This window comes from Labrus mixtus, chromosome 12 (assembly GCF_963584025.1).
Source record: "Labrus mixtus chromosome 12, fLabMix1.1, whole genome shotgun sequence".
NCBI classification, from domain to species: Eukaryota; Metazoa; Chordata; class Actinopteri; order Labriformes; family Labridae; genus Labrus; species Labrus mixtus.
In genome coordinates this window covers 5752850-5768541 of record NC_083623.1, presented here as the reverse complement: position 1 = coordinate 5768541, position 15692 = coordinate 5752850, and the positions used below count along the sequence as shown (strand labels likewise).

At 39.9% G+C, this 15692-nt stretch overlaps 1 protein-coding gene and 1 long non-coding RNA gene across 2 annotated transcripts in view; one reads left to right on the top strand and one right to left on the bottom strand.

The window, feature by feature from the left end:
• Positions 1 to 11531, bottom strand: part of LOC132984754 (uncharacterized) — a 296934-nt gene extending 285403 nt beyond the window's left edge. The window contains exons 1-2 of the long non-coding RNA XR_009675006.1: positions 11452 to 11531; positions 10988 to 11148 (exon numbers count right to left, since the gene is read on the bottom strand). This is a non-coding gene — a long non-coding RNA (uncharacterized LOC132984754). The remainder of the gene's footprint in view (positions 1 to 10987; positions 11149 to 11451) is intronic.
• LOC132984747 (exostosin-1) overlaps positions 1 to 15692 on the top strand; it is a 191348-nt gene that overhangs the window by 110779 nt on the left and 64877 nt on the right. The gene's annotated exons all lie outside the window — the stretch shown is intronic.

Below are 15692 nucleotides of genomic sequence, written 5' to 3'. Positions count from 1 at the left end.
TTTGCCATCCTGGACGACAAGGATTTTTCCCCGCTAGCCGGCCGCTGTGCGCCCCGGTCATCTCTGGAAAAGGCCTCGCCTCCACTTCCCACGTCCTTGACAAGGCGATCCTCCTCCCCTGCTGACCGTTGCTCCAGACTCAGAGCACCCTCGCAACCGGGGTGCATGCAATTCACCCCTCGCCCCATGGTGAACTCTCCGGTTCGGGTCCCCGAACCAAAGCCGACCCGCTCTGACCGACGCGCCGTATCCCCATGGCCCAGCTGGAAACATGTCACTGCTCGCCGTGATCATGCTGCGGCTCCAAACTCCTGGTCCACCGCTCCGGCCTCTTTGATTATCGGTGATTCCATAATCAGAAGGATTAAATCCAAAACGGCCATGACGTCCTGCTTCCCCGGTGCCAAGGTTATGGATCTGGCTCAACGAATCCCGGCTCTCGTGAGTAAACATCCTCATGCAAGAAATGTTATCATCCACGTCGGCACAAACGACACCGCCAATCAACAGTCCGAGATACTGAAGCGCGATTTTAATCATCTTTTTAATGTACTGAAGGACTGCAAAAAATCAGTTTTTATCTCAGGACCGATCCCCTCATTCCATCGAGGTGTAGGCCGCTTCAGCAGGTTGCTTAGCCTCAACACCTGGCTACAATCTGTGTGCTCCTCAAACAACCTTGTTTTTATTGATAACTTCAATATGTTCTGGGAGCGTGCATCCTTTTTTTAATAGAGATGGCATCCACCCAAATCCTCAAGGCAACCACGCGCTAGCCTCAAACATTTTCTAAGCCATCACCTCCACGAGATGCACATGACGAATTAACCCTTCTGCACACCTGGACACTAGTGACCGGAACTCTCTCTCCTTACCACTGGCATCGTCCAGATGGCTCCCTAGCTCCATCTACTGGTGTATGAAGCCACTTCTTTCCACTGAAATTAGGCAGGATCTAGATTCTCAGGTGAGCCCTATTATCAACACGCTCTGCTCTCCAGTATTTAGCATCCCTGTACTCATCACCAGTGTCCGTAAGCACTGCCAGTTCCTCCCCAGCACAAGTTTTTGTAACCAGGATAACTTAGTTCTAATTAAACCAAAAACATTGCCATCTGCTAGTGGGCCCTCCTGTGACTCTGAGCAAGTTTTATTTAACCCACAGACTTTTAAGTCAAGAAATGGCTTAGGTTTTATGCATTTAAATATTAGAAGTCTTTGTGCTCAGTTTAAATTAGATCATCTGAAAACTCTTGTATCACAAACTGACCCAGATATCCTTGTGCTGACAGAAACTTGGCTTAAAAAGAGTATCCATGATTCGGAAGTTGCAATAAATAATTACAACTTGTACAGAAAAGACAGAGAAGGACGAGGAGGTGGCGTGGCTATATATGTAAAGGACTTTATATCTGCTATTGTTTTAAATACTGTCTCTATACCTCACTCGTTTGAATGTATTGCTCTACAAATTCAAATCTCTTGTAACAGATCATTGACTGTGCTAGGTGTATATAGACCACCATCAGCTAATCCCAGTGCTATTAATCAATTAACAGAAATGTTTTCTCAGTTCAGTACTTCAGAAATCCTGGTTTTGGGTGATTTTAATTTAAATTGGTTGTCAAATGATTCACTGAGCTTAAAGGAGATGTGTGACAATCTAAATCTATCACAGATCATAACTGAACCAACTAGACCTAATTTGAAAGATCCCTCAAAATCAACATTGATTGATCTAATTTTTACCAATAGAAGGGACAAAATGACAGCCTCTGGGGTCTTCTCCCTAGACATCAGTGACCATTGTCCTCTGGCATGTATAAGGAGTGCTACACTAGCAAAATCTAAGCCCAGGATTGTACTCAAGAGAAATTTTAGAATTTTGAATGAACAGGTGTTTTTTAATGACATTGTGAACAGTAATATATGTCAAACATCTGAAATACCAGATGTGGATCATGCACTTGAATATTTTACAAATACATTTCTTGAAATTATTGACAAGCATGCACCTTTTAAAAAGTTAAGGGTTAAAGATAGATCAAGCAATTCTCCACTGAATTATCATTACTTTTAAAGGAAAGGGACAAAGCCTGGGCATTAGCAAGAAAGGCAGGCACAGCAGCCCATTGGCTTTTATTCAGACAACTCAGAAATAAATGCACATATTCACTGAGAAAAGCTAAAACCTCTTATCACCAGGAGTTGATTTCTAGTTGCTCTTCAAACCCATCAAAATTCTGGAAAGCAGTGAATATAAACAAAAATAAATTCTCCCCATCTCTCCCTTCTTATGTTACTTTAAATGAAGGCCAAACAAATAAAACTTCAGATATTTGCCGTGCCTTTAACCTCCATTTTGCTGCTTCTGGGAGTCAGTTTGAAACATTGTACTCTGGAAACACTGTTAATATCCGGCCGCTGGCTCATATTCCTACTTCCCAGAACCATTCCCCTAAATTTACTATACAGGCCTTCACTTCCTCTGCTGTAATGGAGGCTCTGCACTCTGTAGATATTAGGAAAGCAAGGGGAGAAGATAATCTAGAGCCGTACTTTTTAAAACTCTGTGCCCCTCTAATCAAGGAACAAATTTCCTATATTTTTAATCTTTCAATCACCACTGGAGTTGTCCCTCAGGTTTGGAAGTCAGCACACATCGTCCCTCTGCATAAGGGCGGCGACAAAAACAAACTCAACAACTACCGGCCGATCTTCAAACTGTCCAGCCTCTCTAAAATCCTGAAGACATTAGTCAATAATCAACTAAAATCATTCCTTTCAAGAAATTCTGTATTAAGTCCTCACCAGTCTGGGTTCAGAAAAAAACACAGCACCACATCAGCAATTACCTTTGTCATAAATAATATTATATCTGCTGTTGATCAAGGGAAATACTGTGCTGCCCTCTTTGTTGATTTAACTAAAGCGTTTGACACTGTTGATCACACCATACTCCTGCAGAGGCTACATGATGTTGGTTTTGACAACTCCTCATTTAAATGGTTCCAGAATTATCTGTCTAATAGATTGCAATGTGTGACTGTACAATCTGATCGCTCTGAATACTTACCACTATCAAAAGGGGTTCCACAAGGTTCTGTATTGGGTCCTGTGCTGTTCACGATCTATATTAATAATATTGCTTCTGTATTTACAAATTGTAAGGCCCATCTCTACGCTGACGACACAGTTTTGTATTGTTTTGCTGAGACTGCACACTTAGCAATGGAAACTTTACAAGAAGCACTTCACAAATTACAAAAGCAACTCCTTGATTTATAATTATTACTGAATGCAGAGAAAACTAAATACATGCTCTTTACATGAGCAAGAAATACCACAGACAATGACTTGCATATAACAACTCTGGAAGGTCACAATATTGAAAGAGTACCTCATTATAAATATCTTGGCATCTGGTTGGATCAATCCCTTTCATTCAAATTTAACTAAACTACGACAGAAAATTGGGAACTTGTACAGAAACAAAGTGAACTTCCCCTTAGTGAGTAGAAAGCGAATAATTGAAGCCATCTTCCTATCTGTTCTGGACTACGGGGATGTCATTTATAGACATGCTTCTGCCTCCACCCTAAAATCATTAGACACAGTTTATTACTCCACCCTCAGATTTATCACTGGTGACAAATATTCCACTCATCATTGCATCCTGTACGATAAAGTTGGTTGGCCTTCACTAACAGTTAGACGTGAACGGCATTGGCTGCTATTTATTTATAAATCACTTGCGGGTAATCTACCAGCATACATCACTTCTTCATTAATCTGGGCTGATAATCAGTATCAGACTCGATCAAGTGATTGGCTGATGTTAACGGTTCCACATGAAAAAAACGAACTTTGGGAAAACATCCTTCACCTTTTGTGCTGCACACACCTGGAACACAATACAAAACACATTCAAACTCAATACAACGGTTACCATGGGTCAATTTAAAAACTTGATCACAGCTCACTGTACTCATGAGTGTAAATGTTATTAACTGTAGTTACCTGCTTACTGCTTATTCTTCTGGTCTTATAATCTATGTATTTTGTCTTTGTTGTTTTTCGTCTTTTTTGTCTCTTATTCGTTTTAATTGTACTCTAAACGTCATTATAAATGAGGGCTTGCCCTCAATGATTTCTCGAGAATAAATAAAGGTAAAATGAAAAAATGAAAACTACGTCCATTAATATTTAAAGTCTGGTCTGACCCATGAAACTATATAAACCACTTTCTAGTGAAACTTCTCTCAGTCTGTATACGATGCATCAGACTCCAACACAACTTTTGCTTTAAAGAGAACCCAGAAACAGATACCTAGTGCGACATATTTAGAATCCATAAGGCCACAGACCAAACAGCAGTATTCAAAAAGTTGTACTTCAATAGATTCAAACTTATGACAACTTGTTTGTTGTCATGCATACAAACTTTATTTTAAAAACAGTCGCCCTGCTGAGAGAGGAATCAAGAAATGGAATTTACAAAACATATCATATCCTCTTGTGAACGTTTTTTTTTTCTGCACTGAGACGCAGCTTAAAATATTTAATATCTGGCTCTGTGTGCTTCTTTATTTTTGAACAACAAACACCATAAAAGTTCAGATTCAGGCTCTTTGTTTTCCCATCACAAGGCGATGGAAATTTGTCTCCGGCAGAGCTCATAAATAAATATAAAACACATACTGCAGACAGCCTGCCCGAGCTGACGTGTGTGCATCAAATATTGTTCATAAAACAAGACGTACGGATTGTTGAATTCATCCATTTCACATCGGGAGTTACAGGGAGAGCATCTCGCTCTCTCCACCTTTTTTCTTTTTTTTTACTGCAGTATGTTTTCTCCCTGAGGTGACTGTCTGTTGCCCTAACACAGCGTAAGTCACAGCACTAAGTGTGTGTCGCCATGGCTCAGTGGAAGTGTGACTAATGCGCTGTACGTGACTCCTTGCTCTGTAGAGTTCTCCCTTCTTTGCCATCCAGCCTCTGCTCTAATCCCTCAGATTCTCTTCTTCTTCCTCTTGTAATCCTACTTTCTCATCCTCATTTTATTGGCCAAAACTTCATTGGCTCCTCTTCTGTCATGATATTCACTCTATAGCTATACGTCCTATAAGTGTCTTATATTATGTCTGTGCTTCCCTTGTGTCCTTTCCTTGCTTCATAGTCCCTCCCATGTAAGGAGAGGTGCAAGGAAATGGAGAGAGGACATTGGGAATTTGCTTTAAGAGACACGAGACATCGTTTTTTTCAGTCGTGTCACATGATGCAACGTCTGTTTTTGATATCCAATAGTGTCCTGTGTCAGTTAATGAAAGACTTCTCTGGAGGCTTCACTTGTAAGTCTTGGCTCAAGATTTCAGTCCTTGATCTTTACTTCTTGGCTCAGAACTTCGAGCTTTGTGACTCTCCCAAGCGGAGACCTCAGGTGTTGAAAATTGAAGCCAATGAAGAAGTGTAGAAAACCTTGAGTGTCCAATTGAAGCTCGCTCCAAAAATCAAGCAATAACCTTTAGATCATGTATTAAAACACTAATTTTAACAGCAAGGTTTTTTTCACGGTCTTGGGGGATTGAACTACACCAACCATAATCCTGGAGTGCCAAAGAGACATCTCTGGTTGCCATGGACCATGCCAAATACCACCGCCGCGGCAAACTTTGACAGTCTGCTATTTCTATTTCTGCTCACAGAGGGTCAGCACACTATATACAAAAAAACTACAACATATTACAAGATCATTATTAACAATATAAACACTACCATACTTGCAATGGATTGTGAGATGTGTAGTTCCTTCATGGCAAACAATATGTAAAAAATTAGTCCTTTTTCTGTTTTCCAATCGTTTTTGTTAGGGTTGGGGCAAATGTAAAAAAAAATTGGATTTATTCTATGAACTGTTTAAATTATTACTGCAAATTCTAATAATACCTGCACATGTTCTGCACTCGACAAAATGCAGATTTGTTGCCTTACTCCAAGAGACATTTTGTTCCTGACCTGGTTGATGTTTTTCTTTGTCGTCCAAAAGCGTATGTTTGCACTCTAATGTGAACAGGAAACGACTGCACATGCTTTGTTGTTCCTTTTGTGACCCATTACTTAAAAGATGAGATCAGAGGTACATCTTACATGAACCTCCACCCTAGTCTGATGTATCATTCTTTTTGATGCAAAAAAAAAAAAGAAAGTGTAGCTTGTTTGTCTTGCTTTAATCCTGGTCCCTCTCTCTCACGCACAAGACAAGAGAGCAGAATCCTGTTTGTTCATATCAGAGAGGATGGTAACTCGGTTTTTGTGGTTGCATCAGAGGAGTGATGTGATGTAAGTGTAAAACAAGAGATCAACAGTTTTTGTTGTATGATTAATCTGTTGAGGGTAGTTTGATCAAATATGTGTGTAGGCCTCTTTGGAGCTGTCAGGGGAGATCTCAGATTGTGAAAACTTTTATAACTGTAAATCAAAATTGTTTCATTTTGTCCCTACTTTGACTTGTGAGATCTCAGACCTCTTCGGTAACTTGTAAAAAAACCTGAAATAATTCAAGACACTGGAAATTGACCTCTGTCTGAAAGCTAACATTTCAGCACTAATTTCAAGCACAAGATCCAGAAGTTTTTCTTTATTCATCTCTATTGTTTTGTTTATTACTAAAAGGTGGAACATAAAGCTCTCCAAAGTAAGCCCACTTGCAACCAAAGTTAACCCAACCCACCCAAAAAATCTTGTCATTTGTCTTTTCCATTTATCCATCCATTTTCTCCCGCTTATCCACTGTTGGGTCGCGGTGGAAACAGGCAAAGTAAGTCAGTCCAGACTTCCCTCTTCAGAGCAACATTTTCCAGCTGCTCCTGGCGAATTCCGAGGCGTTCCTTCCGAGGCGTTCCCAGCCCGGATGAGATATTTAATCCCTCCAGAGTGCGCTGGGTCTTCCCTGTGGGTTTCCTCTAAGATTTTTGGTGCCAAGAAAGTCTCCAAAGGGAAGCGTCCAGAAGGCATCCTACATGCATGAACCAACTCAACTCTGAGCTTCCCTCAGATGTCTGAGCTCCTCAACATATCTCTAAGGCTGAGCCGAGCCAAGCTCCGGAGGAAAACTCATATCAGCCGCTTGTATCTGCGATTTTATTATTATGGTCACTACAATAGCTCATGACAAAAGGTGAGGGTTGAACGAAGATCAACCGCTTAATTGTAAGCTTTGCTTTCAATCTCAGCTCCCTCTTCACCACAACGGTCCAGGACATCGCCCACATTACCGTCAATGCTGCACCTTTCTTTCCCCCCTCACGCAAATCTCTCAAACCCAGAAATTGTATTGACAAGGTCTCAAAGCTGGGGTGTGACAAAGTTTAAAATGAAAATCGTATACAAAAAAAAAATAGCCCCTAAGACTGGTTCCTTTCCAGTTCATGGTTGTCTAAATGATCAGTGTCAGTATTACTGCTGGGTGTCCATATTTGAAAATGGTTACAACTTGTGTTACAGAAGTAGCACAAGCTGATGTCGCCTCACACCCTTCTGAGCACGCCCGTGAAACCCCACTCTGCATGAGATTATATGACACATCAAGACAAATGAAAAAACAGAGTAACGCTGCTCGAGTTCTGCAGGGAAAACCAGCACCTTATTATATCCCTATTTGTAACCTGTTATATTGACCTATATAACAGTCAGGATTAATAAACCAAACCAAACACTGGCGGGTAGTAACGTTAGCGTGCGAAATGGGTACTCAGAGCTGTGTGTGCAGCGGCCGTACACACAAACACACACACACTCTCTCACACATCCACACACACTCTCTCACACATCCACACACACTCTCTCGCCTGAGGAGACAGCTTGCAAACAGCATGATTTAGGAGCTGGGCCACTGGCAAACAGGAGTGTTTAGGAGGGAAGGAAAGAGGAAAAAAAAATAGAGGAGGGATGAGAGGGAGCGGAGGACAAAGGACAAGACAACCAGCCTCATCAATTACCCCGTAAAACGAACACAGAGCAGCAACAGAACAGAGGCTAACTTTAATCAATGGAGACACGTGGCTTTCAGGAGGCGGGCAGCAAATTAACACTTGGAGCAATTAATCCGGTCCTGAGCACACACTTTGGCCTGAAGAAAGAGACAAAACAATGAAGATTCATTCCTCATTCAATTATGCCAACTCAATTATTGATCTACTGCTCGCCTAAGGGTGTTGCCGTGATGGTCGAGTAATTATCAAAGGCACATTAATTCACTGCTTTTTGGCGTTTGTAACAGATGTTTGCAAAGGTTGCCAATGATATATAAAAAAAAAATTGTTGGAGTAGCAGACGAAGAGTGTGGTGTCCATAAATTTCAAGGGCGGGTTTGAACCTGAAAGTGTATAGAAAGTTGAACAACATGACAGCTCATAAGTGAAGCCAAAATTTCCGCAGCTCCCCCTAGTGACTGGATAAAGTATAGGTCATAAGCTCTGCCTCCTCCATGTTAACAGATGGGTGCAATTGTAACATTAAATTACACTTCAAATTAGTTTCTGTCATTAAAGTTAGTCCTCTTTCATGAAATCAAAACAGATTTATAAAAAAATAATCACCCCCCGTACAGTGTGTGCCCATGAGGACAATAACTTATTAGAACAATATCAGTTTTTGTACCAGGCTGTAAACATCTTATTCATTATGTAAAAACTAGCTTTTTTTGAATGGGGGTGTGTATGTGACTTCTGGGACTCCTGGAGCCAGCCTCAAGTGGACACTCCAAGAACTGCAGGATTTTGCACTTCCGCATTGGCTTCATTTTCAACACTGGAGGATGCTGCTTGCTTTTTCACTTTGACATGTTTTGACACAGAGGTGAAACATCTTGTTTGGTGCAGTGAAATCTGTGAGAGATTGTAAAACGAGTAAGGCATTGCCTATAACGATGACATGGTGTTTGTGTATGTTCTCTAGAGTCATTTAGGATGTGGCTCTTTTACATTATAACCCATTAATAAACAGGTCAGGACTGAAACGCTTATGAAACCGCATTGAGAAAAACACTGTAACATGTTCACTATTCACAAAAGCTGAACTACTTTTGATAAAATTGAGAAAAGAAACCAAGTCTTAAAAAACAGGTTTTGAAAGACAGAATGATTGTGGCTGGGGTCACAACAGTGGATGCATCACAGGTGATTTTCCAGCATTGAATAAAAAGCTAGTATTAGGGGGAATTATCTGAAGCTTTTAGTGGAGAGGTCTCCAATAACATGAAGAGAAATAAAGCATCACTGTGATCTCCAATGACTCTTTGGATACCTATCTTTTTTCTTTTGTTCCTTGTTAAGAGCTAAATAAATAAAAACCATGGCAACAGCTGTATATCCCAACTTGTAATCACTTTTGCAGTTATTTGTCTCTGTAATGAATCAGTCCAGCAGGAGGCCAGAACAGAGACAGAGTAATGAAGTTGTTGAGCTCTCATTTATTCCCAATGGGGTTTCAATGCCATCCAATCCAATGATTAATACAAGCTTTTCAAATTGCAAGATGATAGAAATTAGAAAAAAAACATGGCTGATGAAAGAGTGGGTAGACAAAATAATTGTGTTGAAATGTTGTTGTAAATGGCTACAGCTAAATATTTTTAGGCTAATGTTGTGATTTTGCCTTCTTTGCAGAAAAAAACAACAAAAGAAAACACAATCAAAAGAACTACTACATAGCCGTGTGAGTGGAGTAGTAATACATTTATTTTATTAAAATATGTTCCCTTTTCTGAGTTAAAGGGGAAGAACAATACCCCTCTAAAGTCTGTAGGGGTCGTGTGCTAGCTAATAGTTTGCTAGCTTGCCCTGGCTGCAAAATTAAACTTAAATTAATTAAAATTAAATAACGGGATTCTTATTCTGAAGTGTGGATATTGACAGCACACTTCCTTGGCAGTGCTGACAGAGAGAAAATACAACCCAACCCAAGGAAGCTAACTTAGCTCATTAGCTGTGTAGCAGCCTCCGCTTCTTGTAACCTTCACTGTCCGAGTATGAACTTCTCTGCAATAGAGAAATGATTGTAGGCAGTAATGAGATAAGAGTCAGCATTACAAATGTTTCTATGGGATAAACTGAATTTGTTGTCTTGAGGTAATAATTTGGTTAACTGGCAGGTAGCACTCAAGCTAGCTTAAAGCGAGACAAAAAGTGGGTCAGAGAAAGACTTTTGTTTTATTGTCCGAAAGAAAATTCTTCTTCACAGCACTGTATAACTTAGACAACAATCAACACATATTAAAAACTTGTAAAAAATGTACATTATGCATTACACTACACACAGAAACACACATGGCAGATTCAAAGATTCCTGCTGTTAAGAACAGTTATGGCTGCAGGAATAACGGCACCTCAGCGCTCTGCAGAGGGCAGAAGAGTAAGGTGCTAATTTAGTGTGTGTGTGATGTTTTCTAACGTTTTCTATTGTGGTTGCAATAGGTGGGATAAATGACACCTTTGTTTCACCCAAGCAGTGCTCCCATGACAATACAAATAAACTGATATCTGCCTTTAACCCGCCATGATAACATCTGCCACAAGAAGTTCTTGCACATTTATTAGCTAAAGATGGGCATTGGTAAACTTTTACAGAATTAACCTATTGGTTGTATTTTGGTGGGAAAAGTCTTTGTTACACTTTGTTTCTGCTTTTTAATAAGGCAGTTTTTTCTTACCACTGTAACTTTTGCTGCTTTGCTAAAGTGCTCATGATGGATAGGCTGGGTCTTTGTAACATAGCAATAAGTAAGGTCTTTTACCTGCTTTTTGTAACATAACAATAAGTAAGGTCTTTTACCTGCTTTTTGTAACATAACAATGAGTAAGGTCTTTTACCTGCTTTTTAGTAACATAACAATGAGTAAGGTCTTTTACCTGCTTTTTGTAACATAACAATGAGTAAGGTCTTTTACCTGCTTTTTGTAACATAACAATGAGTAAGGTCTTTTTACCTGCTCTTTTGTAACATAACAATGAGTAAGGTCTTTTACCTGCTTTTTGTAACATAACAATGAGTAAGGTCTTTTTACCTGCTCTTTTGTAACATAACAATGAGTAAGGTCTTTTACCTGCTCTTTTGTAATGTTAAAAGACAATGAGTAAGGTATTTTACCTGCTTTTTGTAACATAACAATAAGTAAAGTCTTTTACCTGCTTTTGTAATATAACAATAAGTAAGGTATTTTACCTGCTTTTTGTAACATAACAATGAGTAAGGTCTTTTACCTTCTTTTTGTAATATAACAATGAGTAAGGTCTTTTACCTTCTTTTTGTAACATAACAATGAGTAAGGTCTTTTACCTGCTTTTTGTAACATAACAATGAGTAAGGTCTTTTACCTTCTTTTTGTAATATAACAATGAGTAAGGTCTTTTACCTTCTTTTTGTAACATAACAATGAGTAAGGTCTTTTACCTGCTTTTTGTAAAGTGTCTCGAGATAACACTTATTATGAGTTGACACTATACAAATAAAAATTGATTGATTGATTGATTGTCCTTTCATAAATTCTTGTTCTTATATTTGGATGTTCCTAGAAAATGTCTATTACACACTTTTAAAGTATTCCCCCTGCTTGGCTGTTTAGCCATTATAGTGAAATTAATGAACTGTAAATTATTAAGACATATGCCCAGAGTAAACTACAGTACACTTTCTCTGGTCTTGGAGGATGTTTACCAGGAGGCTACAAAAGGAAGGAAGAGGAGAAGAGGATATCTGAGGAGAGATGAGGAAGGTCATTCAAAAGTAGAAGGAAAATGCCAAAGCAGATCCTCTTGAAAATATGAGGGAGAGAGGAAATAGAAGACGGATGGTACAGGTAGGAAAGGAAACAGATCAAAGCCTAACGGAGAGCAGAGATGATCTGTAGAGATGAGGACGAAGATTATCTCAAAGAAGAAAATCTGAGAGCGATGAAGATCTCCAACAGAGAAGGAGGACGAAGTTGGGCTCCTGGTTGTCTGATCTCTAAGAAACAAGGCTTATATTATATTTTCTAAAAAAGTCCTTTAATTTCTCTTATTTTAGAAAACACGTCATGCTTCTGAATATTTTTCATGCACAATAAAACACATTTAGAAGCATCCATTTATTCCTGAGTTGAATTCTACAACTACAGCCATGTTTATTTTTGTTTTTACATGATTTTTTTTGCTTGTACCCCGTTAAGAGTGTGAGGCAATGTAACTTTATTTAGACATGTGAAATGTTTTTAGCACAAAGTCCCACCAGGTCCACAGATAGCTCTAGTCGCCTTCTTATCACTATGCGAGGTTGGCATGTAGACGTGTGCCATAATAGGACGTGAAGGATTAGAATGTGTTGACGATCTGCCAAAGCAGAGAGATGGTAGTATCGGGCTTCAGTGTTCATTCTTTTTGATGTAGTTCTATGCTCCTACACAGACACGTCTCCCCCTTCCCCTTTGCTTCACAGCAGAAAAAAATCTTGGTTATATGGAAATGTTGGAGATTTTTCCAAACGGACAGGGCGCAAGAAATGCTGATTTAAAATGTGCACGAGTAAGGTTTGCACGGTCTGCTGAGTCAAACACTTAGAAGCCTCTCCACTCGAAGCTTTGATGGAACTTTATGAAAAGGAGGGATATGCTAATATAAGCGAGGTCCAGTACAACCATTTACTTCCATGCTTTTAATTCCATGCATGCTGCTTGAAATGTCTTTCATTCAAAACTGAAACATCTTGCCATGTGTACGGTAAATGGATAAATGGATGCTGCTGTACAGTACAGAGAGTACATTAGTCCATCTTATTGTGGACCATTTTTATCTGTGAGCACCCATGTAATGCTTCCTTAATGCACATGTGACGCAGGTAGCTGGATTTCACACGTATAGTTTTCCTTTCTTTAAGTGCCTGAGAGTGTATGTTAGAGATACTTCACAGTCTCCTTTATCTTTGCCATCTCCTCCTACACACTCTTCTATGTACTACTCACGTCTTACATGTACACACGCACACAAACACACATTACATGCACACATGCCTGAACCCCACCACTCCATCAAAACTACACAGCCACAGGCCGCCCCATTAACACTTGTCTCTTGAAAAGAAATGGGAAACGGATGGAGAGGAGGAAGAAGTATAGCTTTTCTGTTTTTTAATGTTTGAGAAAAAAGAGAAACAGAGAGAGAGAGAGCGAGAGAGAGAGAGAGGGAGTGTGTGATTGAGAGAACCAACTTCAATTATGTATACCCCAACAACTTCAATTAAACATTTGAGCAGGAAAATCAATATAGGAACTGATGACGTCCCGGGCATTTCATTCCTCACTGAGAAAACTGGTCTGTCTGGAGGCAACACACACACACCCGCACTAACACACACACACACACACACACACACACACACACACACACACACACACACCCGCACTAACACACACACACACTGTATATAAATACAGACTGGGATATAAATCACGCCACAGCCAACAAGAGCACAGCCTTCGATCTCCCGCCTCTGGCTTCACCATCTGTGTTTCCCGTCCATCAATAATGAGTAATGATCATCATGTGATCGCAAAAAAATCAAGAGTGAATACGGGGGAAAAACTGAGTATCATTGTTTTTATCAGTGTCAGTCTTGTGTGATCTATGGACGGATATAATAGTCCATTTTTAAACAGAGAGCAGGAGGTGGGATTTCAATAAATGGAAACAACGTTTGCTAAGTTTTTTTTTTTTTTTAATGCTTTTGCTTTGCGATTCACTTCCTCCTAAAGTCAATCTGGAGAGTAGTATGGATCACTTTTAACTCCGACGTTGAAGAATCGCAGCAGTCGGTGCAGTATTTGGCAAGTAGAGTTCATCTGGACAAATGTAAACTGAGGTTTGAATGTTGATGCATTATTTAACTTTTACCACCACTTACCATCTTCTCTTACTGTATAAGCTACTTTCATCATTTACTGTTTATTTATACAGCTCGACATAAAAGTCCTAAGCCCCATGGGGCGCTGGTGGCGCAGAATCCCACTGTGACATCACAGTGAGAGCAAATTTGAAACAGAGCATTTTTCTCTGTGTTGTGCTGTGTTGTTTCACTTATGCAGACCACAAACAAAGGACTGAATGGGTTTATTTCACATTTTGTGGGTCTGTAGACACTCAGGTTACCCAAATAAATGTTCAAAAACACTGTAAAAGTAGATTTTTTCATAATATGTCCCCTTTAAGAAATAAGGCTGACGCGTTTCAGCCGCCAGTCACAGCAGTGTTTTTGATAATGTAGACACCACAAACTATATTTCAATCAAATCCATCTTTAAAAACAGTCCAAAACATGTACTGTATGTGGGTTTAAACTTTTAAAAACTAATCATGTTAATTAATTGACAAGTTTCACAGTAGCCTACTGTAATTGTATTTTATTGCTACTTTGCATAGTTTGTTTATGTAGAAATAATCAGAGCTTTTGAGTCAAGACTGACAGAAAATGTTCGCTTGGCCGTCTCTTATAAAAGTCGTCAGATTCCCTGCATGACATTCTAAAGTGTGTGTGTGTGTGTGTGTGTTTGTGCATATATGCGTGTTCCTGTTAGCTACCTTTTGTAGTGTTCAATAATTCAGCAGCAGACGACGTTGTCACATCTCAGATTTCTTCCTCGATGCTGTTCAACGCCGGTCGCTATCTCTGGAAACGGGGACGACTAAGAAGTGTTTGGCATCGGAGGGGGGGGGGGGGGGTGACTGTTCTTCTTCTTCTCTTTTCTAAAAAGGAGCGAGAGGGAGAGTTTGACGCAGAGCCCGATGCAGACTTAAGTGGCATGTTTTCAGAATTATTGATTTCTGGCTTCATGCACCGAGCGTAACCTCGGCAGTTTATTTTCCATCATGTGCGAGTGTGAGGAGTGTGTGTGTCTGCGGTCACAAGTGGATCTCAGCGCGTGGACTGTGAACCTGCCATGCTGAATAGAGAAGAGGCTTTCAGGTCTAATCAATATGATTCAGTTCACCTGATAAATTATCAGAAAACTAAAGAAGGTGCAGCTGGAGAAGGTGTTAAAGGCGCTTTGTGTATAGTTGTTATGCTGCAGTCCTCTGACAGCCGATCGTCCCCGTCAGTAACGTTTACAAAGACAATAATTTGCACCTTTGTAAATGTTGAAACTTAAAAAATGTTCTTCCTTTTTTTTCCCGTTTGATTACTGCCTCAGAGAGCAGATCTGAAAAATATGGAGCACAACGGGGAATCAGGAGTGGGACTGATGTGTTAAGTGCTTTAACACACTATCTGACACATACACACACACACACACACACACACACACACACACACACACACACACACACACACATCTTCCTCCATCCTGGCCCTCTGAAACCTGCAGGGGCTCATGGAGGGTGCTAATGGTGCCTAACAACACACATCCACACACTCCTTCAGGGTTTGTGTGTGTGTGTGTGTGTGTGTGTGTGTGTGTGTTTCAGTGAAGCATTAGTCATCAGAGGAGACTGGCTGCTAACAGAAATATAAAGTAATAGATAGATAGAGAGATAGATAGAAGGACGGATGGACAGACAGATAATGAGAGAGAGGGTTCACATTTCATAGTCTTTCGTCAATGTTGTCCCAAAACATGTTTTAAAAATATGTATAGATCGATGTGTACTGGTCATGTGAGAAAA